Genomic DNA, 7,635 nt, shown 5'->3' with positions numbered 1-7,635 from the left:
CCTTCCTTCCAGAAGGTGGTGGCTTTTCTACTTGCAGACTTACAGGTTTGTTCTCTTAATCAAATTAATTTCTTGGGTGTTCAGAATGATTTGGTAACTATCTAGCTGTGTTCCAGGGATGCAGCAAGTCTAGGATCCCCCTACTTATCTATCATCTTAACTCCTCCCCTCAAGATTTTATTTTTTAAAGTAATCTCTATATCCAACGTGAGGCTCAAACTCATGACGCTGAGATCAAGAGTCTTCTGCTCTACCAATCCAGCCAGCCAAGCACTCTAGCACTGCATTTTAGATTTCCCCTTCCAATAGCCTATAAAAAGCTCTAGAAGCTCATTCAGTAAGAAAACCTGAAAAACATGGCTTCACCCAGTTTCCCAAACTTGTTTTTGACCATTTCACTGTTGAAAATATTCTCCCCAGATCACCTATTTATGTATGTATGAAAGTATATAATGATGTTATATGAATATGTAGTAATGCTCTGAGGAAGCCATCTTGGAAATGCTGCTTCTTCGCTCCACAGATGATGGGTCTGAGGCTTAGAGATAGGAAATCATTTGCACAAGGTTATAGAGCTAACAATTAGTAGCAGAAACAGGACCAGGACCCAAGACCTAAACATTTTCTGCCACACTGCTTATGGAAGCTCCTTCTCAGGCTGTAAAACATTTTCACCAAAGTTCAAAGAGTTCACTAAGAAAGCTGCACATCATAAAGTAAGCCTCAATATTATCTGGCTTAAAGAAATGCATTTGAAACATGCAATTACTTTAATAAGAATAGTTTGGTAAATTAATTGGTTAATAACTAGATTTGTGCTCGCAAAGTTTTAGTTGTCATTTTTGCAATGCACAGCATTATGCCAGGAGTTGTTTGCTGAGACAAAATCCCATCGCAACATTATTGCCCTGATGGAAATGAGTGGGGCTTGGCACTGGGGCCTGGGGATGACTCATGTCCTGTGGGACCATTTGACTTTCTCTTTCCAAGCCTCCCAAAAGATGAAGACAGAGCAGGTAGAAGAGGCCTGTGATAGTTAACTTTATGTGACCGGATCAAAAGGTACTAGGATATTCGTTTGAATGTTTTTTCTGGGTATGCCTGTGAGGGTGTGCCAGATGAGATTAGCATTTGAATGGGTGAATCCAGTAAAGTAGATAACTCTCCCCAGTGTGGGTGAGGATCACCCAGTTTGTGGAGGACCTGGGTTTAGAATGAAAGGTAGAGGAAGGAGAAATCCTGCCTCCCTGCTTGATTGCTGGAGCTGCAGCCTTAATCTTCTGCTGTTCTTAGGCCTTCTGACACAACTCTGGGTATCCTGGATTGACAACTTATAAACAGCAGATCATGGGACTTCTCAGCCTCCGTAACTGTGTGAGCTGATTCTTTGTAATCAGTCTCTTCACATATATTCCTATTTATTTTAGTTCTCTGGAGAAATAATTTCTCTGGAGAAATTAATATATGGCCAGAGAATAAGGATGTAGAAACCAACAAATTTTCAGCTTGCTCTGGTGGCACTCTGGAAAGCTTAGAAAGCGTTTTAGAACAAACTCCTAACCCCACTCAAGGAGACTGCTTATCTGTGCCACAAGATCTAGGATATCCCTATCCCTGTCACCCTAGAGTTGAGAAAGGAGGAAAGGAATGAAAAAGCTGCTCAGGCCAAGAAGAACATTCATGGACATGGTCTCATTTAAGTATCACTATTCTTCATAGAAGCTCTTACTTTCATTTTATAGAAAAGGAAGTTGAAGACATGAGAAATAAAATGACTTTTCTAGGATCACACTGAGGCGAACTGATATCTCTGGGGATGTTTCTGAATTTCTAGCAAAGCCACTTATACCTCTATCTTGTACTAAAGCTTGTCTTTGGACTGTGTGGTCATTAGGGCTCCTGAGATTCTGAATGAATCTGATCTTCCCAGACTCCCAGCTGCAGAGTGGCCATGGTTCATATGGTTTTAGGTAAAGGTTAGGCCTGAGTTTTCATCTGGTCTTGTCCCAGCCCTTCCAGCTGTGTGATGTTGGACTGCTTACTCAACATTCTATGCTGAGGTTTCCTCAGTGGTAAGATACAAATAGTGAAACTTACTTCTCATGTTGTTAGAATTCAATATAAGGTAAGTGAGCATATCTGGTCCAGTTCTGGCATATAGCTTTGATCTGTTACCTTCACCAGGCTGGATCACACTGGTGGTTTCCATTTTGATCTCCTCTACAGCGTTACTGAAAGATTGTGCTACTCTTCTGTCACCTCAAATGCTGCTGTAAGTACTGGTTGGCTTTTGCTGTCTGTGTTGGGTGGCCCAGACCAAACAGTATTTGCCACATGAAGGGCCTCATGTGTAATGGATACGCCATAAACATTTGCTGATTGATTGGATAACTGTTCTCTTTTTCTCCTCTATCACTAGTGCTTGTCTTTTTTTCCCTCAAATTACTTCTATATTGCCTGGCCCTGGAAGCTCAGCTGGTATCCAAGGACAATGAAGTGACCCAAAAATCACCCACCTGCTTCTACTCTTGTGGCTAAGACAACAGCTCTTCCCTTGACTGGCTATGATCGTTTATCCTTGGGGTCTCCTGCTTTTTATTGGTACTGTTTTTCATGGGTTGGCACCTGGTAAGGTCACTTGGCACTCCCTTCTAAGAATTACGGTGCTCACTGCCCCCATAATTTTTCCCATCATTTTCCTGTATTGATAGCTGTGTGATTCTGGGTTACCATGACAACTGATTGATTAGCATCCAATTCCTGGACTGGGAAACATACAGCCAGAAAGAATTACAAATGATGCCTGATTGTCTGCTGCCAATAGCCTGATTGCTGCCATTTTCTGGCAGGTAGCTCAGCCCTAACAGGAAACCCTGTGCTGTGCAATTATTGCGACATGATTGATGCATCACTATAGTTACAATCGGCAGTGTTTCCAATTCAGATTTTTTTTAAAGGAAAAAGAAAAACTCCCCCTTTCAGATGGAAATGGTTATAAATGAGGAAGAAGTATAGAGTGGGGGAGGGCACTGAGGCTGGCTAGCAGGGAGAGTATGGGCTGAGCAAGAGTCCAGTTGGTGGTTCAGAAGTAATTCAGGGAAAGGAGGCAGGAGCAGTGGCATATGGCTGGGAAGAGGGGGAAAAGGGATGACTGCTGCCTGTTCTCCCTGCCCCCTCCAAATCCTAGGCTTTGCAGCAGGCTAAGGGGTGATTTAGAAATCAATTTCAGATGAGAGGCCTGAAAAGTGGGGGGGGTGTAGGATGAAGACCAAAGAATATACAGGCCACAGGTGGAGGTCTGCTCAGGCCAATTACTAAAGCTGCTCTCTTGGTTTAAGTCATTTGTGATGATCAAAGAGCAAGCAGTGGGGTTGGAAATAGGGTCAGGAAAAGAAGATTTGCACCAAGTGGAAGTGAGTTTGAGAGTGGGCCAGTGTGAAGGAAGTGTTTCAGTGAAGCCTGCAATGAAACTGGTACTTAAAGGCTTTGGGGCAAGAGACGTTTTCATTTGACCCAGGGACAAATTGCTTCTCTTTTTCTTCAACTGCATGTTAAATACTTCCCAGGCTGATGGAGGAGGAGAAAGAGAATGAAAATATTTGTGATTGTTAGGGTAGACTAACTGCTGAAGAAGGTAGTCATTTACCTTGTCTAAGCTGGCTGTTACTAGGAAAGTTTGCTCTCTCCCAAATATCTTCCAAATTGTGTCCACCTTCAATAATACTTAGTTATTATGCTACTGATAATTCATTCTCTTGGGTTAAAGATGGTTTTCTTTTCACGATCTTTTTTTAAAAAGCAAGCACTCCAGAATTAGTACTATTTAGTCACTTAAACCTAAATGCTAGTGTGAGTGTGTTTAAAATAATTTAGTGGAATAACTGGGTGACGGATATTGAGGAGGGCAGGTGATATCATTAACGATGGGTGTTATACACAACTGATGAATTATTGAACACTACATCTGAAACTAATGATGTACTATATGTTGGCTAATTGAATTTAAATTAAAAAAAAACCCTTAAAAACTAAAAAAATTATTAAGGTATGACTGGCATTAAAAATCTGTACATATTTGGGGCGGCTGGGTGGCTTAGTGGGTTAAAACCTCTGCCTTTGGCTAAGGACATGATCTCAGGGTCCTGGGATAGAGCCCCGCATCGGGCTCTTTGCTCAGTGGGGAGCCTGCTTCCTCCTCTCTCTCTGCCTGCCTCTCTGCCTACTTGTGATCTGTCAAATAAAAAAGAAAAAAAATCTTTAAAAAAATCTGTACATATTTATTATATACAACTTGATGAGTTTGGAGATAATAATATATCCATGAAACCCTCATCTCCCATGCCATAAATATATCAATCACCTTCAAATTTTTCTTCTGCCTTCCTTATTTTTTATTATCACTTTTAGTTTTTTCCACCCCTTTCCAGGTTCCTTCTCTTTTATTACTAGTAATAGTGATAAAACATAAGACCCAGAATAAGGCAAGGATGACTACATTTGCCACATTTATTCAAGACAGTATTGGAAGTCCTAGCTACAGAAATTAGGCAAGAGAAAGAAATAAAATGCATCAAAATCAGCAGACAAAGATGTAGTTTTATCTAATGGCAAATGACATAATCTCATATGTGGAAAAGCCTAAAGCCACCACAAAAAAGCTATTAGAATGAACAAACCAATTCAGTAAAATGGCAGGATACAAAACCAAGCATACAAAAAATCAGTTGCATTTCTGTATGTTGACAACAAACTATCCCCCCAAAATTAAGAAAACAAATCCACTTACAATAGCATAAAAAATAATAAAATATTTAGGAATAAATTTAATGAGGATTTAAAAAATTTGTGCACTGAAAACTATAAAACACTGGTGAATATGTTTTTGTACTCACCTTACCTGGAAACTTCCTATCATGATATTTAGATATTTTTACCTTTGCATTCACTTATATTTACTTTTTGAAAGTAGGAACTGGGTCATTAATTTAATCATATAATGGAACCATAATAAATGAGAACTACATGACTGAATGAAAGGAAAGATGGTTACAGTGATGAGGCAGGTTTGAAATACATGGGGTGGGAATTTGGTGCAGTAGGTGGTGATCAAAGTTAAAATGAAAACTGATAGAGACCAGTTATAATCACATAATGGGAATCTTGGATCCAGCCTACTTCTAAAAGATGGTGTAAGAAGGCAGGATTAGAAATCCAGGAAGACTAATATCTGTGGTTCTGGACATTTTTAACTATCACTTGATACCATGGCAGAGGTCCTTGTGGATATGTGCCTGTCACCTTGGCTACTGAAAAGTATTACTGACCTCTAGTATGGTGCTACCCACCAAAAAATGATTGACACCTGTAAATTGACCCCAGTAGCCCAATATTTTCAAAGGAAGAAAAGTAGATTAAACTTTTCATTTACTATTTGCCTTCTTATTAGACTGTAAGTATACCAATGGCACAAACCATGTCTTCTCTCATATGTACTTAGTTCCTTGCAAAGAGGAAGTACTTAACATGCTATTGTTGAATAAATGTACAATTTGATTAAAAAATAGGCTTAAATCAACCTTTTGAGCTGTGGAGTAAGAATTGAGGAGAAATAGTGAAAATAAATGTGGGAAATCACTTGGGCACATGTGTAACACCTATGGGTTCTAGGAGAATAGAATCACAAAGTCCTGAATTCAACTTGCAATTCCACAACTTATCAGCTGTGAAACATTGGGCAGATTATTGAACCTTTGTTTTTCTATATGTCAAATGGAGAATAATAATAAAACTTAACCTCATTGGGTATTAGAAAGATAAATTGAGAGAATGCATGCAAAACAGATAATATATAGAAGAATTCAATAAATGTGTTATTATTACAGTATTTAATTATTGGCCTAGAAATTGAATGTTTTCTACTTAAAATGTACAAAACAACATAAATGGTCACTAGAAGAGAAAACACACCTTATATTGGTACAATGATTAGCAATCCCACAGTTGTGGGGGGTGTGGGAAAACAGGAGTGTTCTTCTTTTGATTTACCTGAAATACCACCCACTAATGTTTTGCTTGTTGTTGAAAGCAGCTATAAAATACTTGTTTTATGACCCAAATTTAAAATAAGTCTATTTATGTTTAGGACATTAACTATATCCACATTTGTAGTACCATTTAGGCCCATTCAAAATCGTTAAGAATTGGTGTCCCAGACTTAAGATAATCCAGATAGATAAAAGCTGGTTTCCATGGAAACTAGTTTTGCTTTCTCTTCAATCTAATTGAAATCCATTTACTGAAGTCTGAAAGTTTTATAAGTACCATCTAATGAGTTCTTCATTTGGTTTACCAAGCTCAGTGCAAGCACGGGTAACTTACTGTTTGCAGTACCAGTCAACTTCTGTCAAGTGAGTATACACTTGAGTTTGCTGGGATTGATTCTTTGTTTACTTGGTTCACTTGCAGTTCAGACTTGAAAGGATCAGTTTCCACCAATCACTCTATACAGCTTGTATTATCTGATATTCTGTTGGCTTTCTTAGGAACCACAGGTTTGGTGAACTTTCTGGGGGAAGAAGTAGTTCAGAGGAGTTACAAGACAGTGACATAGACCGCATTTCTTCACATGTATCTGAGGAAAACATGCACATTTTAGAAACTTTGATTTGGCCATTTAATTGCACTGCATTTTAATAATACTGTTCAATACATTTCCTTGTTATCTACTCAAACACCATGTTTTCCCCATGTACCTGCAGAGCTTTCTTTGTTCTCTCCTCAGAGAAGAATATAGAGTGACTCTCTTAACTCAATCTCTCCTATTTTCTAGTGTTGGATGGCCATTATATTCATAATTTTCTATTCTCAGAAAGAGAATACTCTCCTCAGTTTACATTTTGTAGGACTTGGAGGGCTGGGGAGTTTCCTGCACGACTTTGGCTGGGCTGTTCCAATGAGGCAGGAAGACTGTCGAAGTTCAGCATCACAGCTCAGAAAAACCAAATACCTTTACATGAGAACATCACTGGTGCCTTTTCTTTCTCCAGTCCCCAGTGGTAGGAGTCATTGTTTGTGTTCTTTTCTTCAGCAAGCTTCATTTGGAGAGCCTCAGTGACTTCCAGGAGCCAAGAAGCGCTGTCTGTCCCTACTCATTGCACCGGTGGCAAGAGGCACCTGGGCCTTTCTGGCAAGCTCTGGGTCTGCTCATGATGTGGGGCTTTCATGTTTCCAGATTCCTGCCACCTGCTCTGCTTGGAGGAGACAGATAAGGTCAGGGATGGCAAGGAAGACCCTGCCAGTTGGCTGTCTGACCTGGCAACCTGATGCCAGGCTGAGCAAGCTGTAGTCTTTTAGGCTATATTTACCTTGGAACAAGCTGTTGCAGGAAATGGCCAGATCTTGGCAAAGGGCAAAGGGAGCCCAGATGGAGAAGAAAGCTTGAGAGGTTAATAGACTTGGGGCAGTCTTCACTAATGAGCACCAGGGAATCCCTTCAATTTATTTCACTAGGCTTTTTGGGAGAGGTTCCAGGAAAGCACTAGTAAAACTTCTATATGTAGCAGTACTTATATCAATGTACTGTTATTTTGTTCTGTGACTAGCATATAATACCAAGCTTCATAAAGGCAGGTACTG

The sequence above is a fragment of the Mustela nivalis genome (assembly GCF_964662115.1).
Source record: "Mustela nivalis genome assembly, chromosome: 4".
Taxonomy (NCBI): Eukaryota; Metazoa; Chordata; class Mammalia; order Carnivora; family Mustelidae; genus Mustela; species Mustela nivalis.
The sequence above is the reverse complement of the archived record's forward strand: the minus strand, read 5'-3'. Positions refer to the sequence as shown.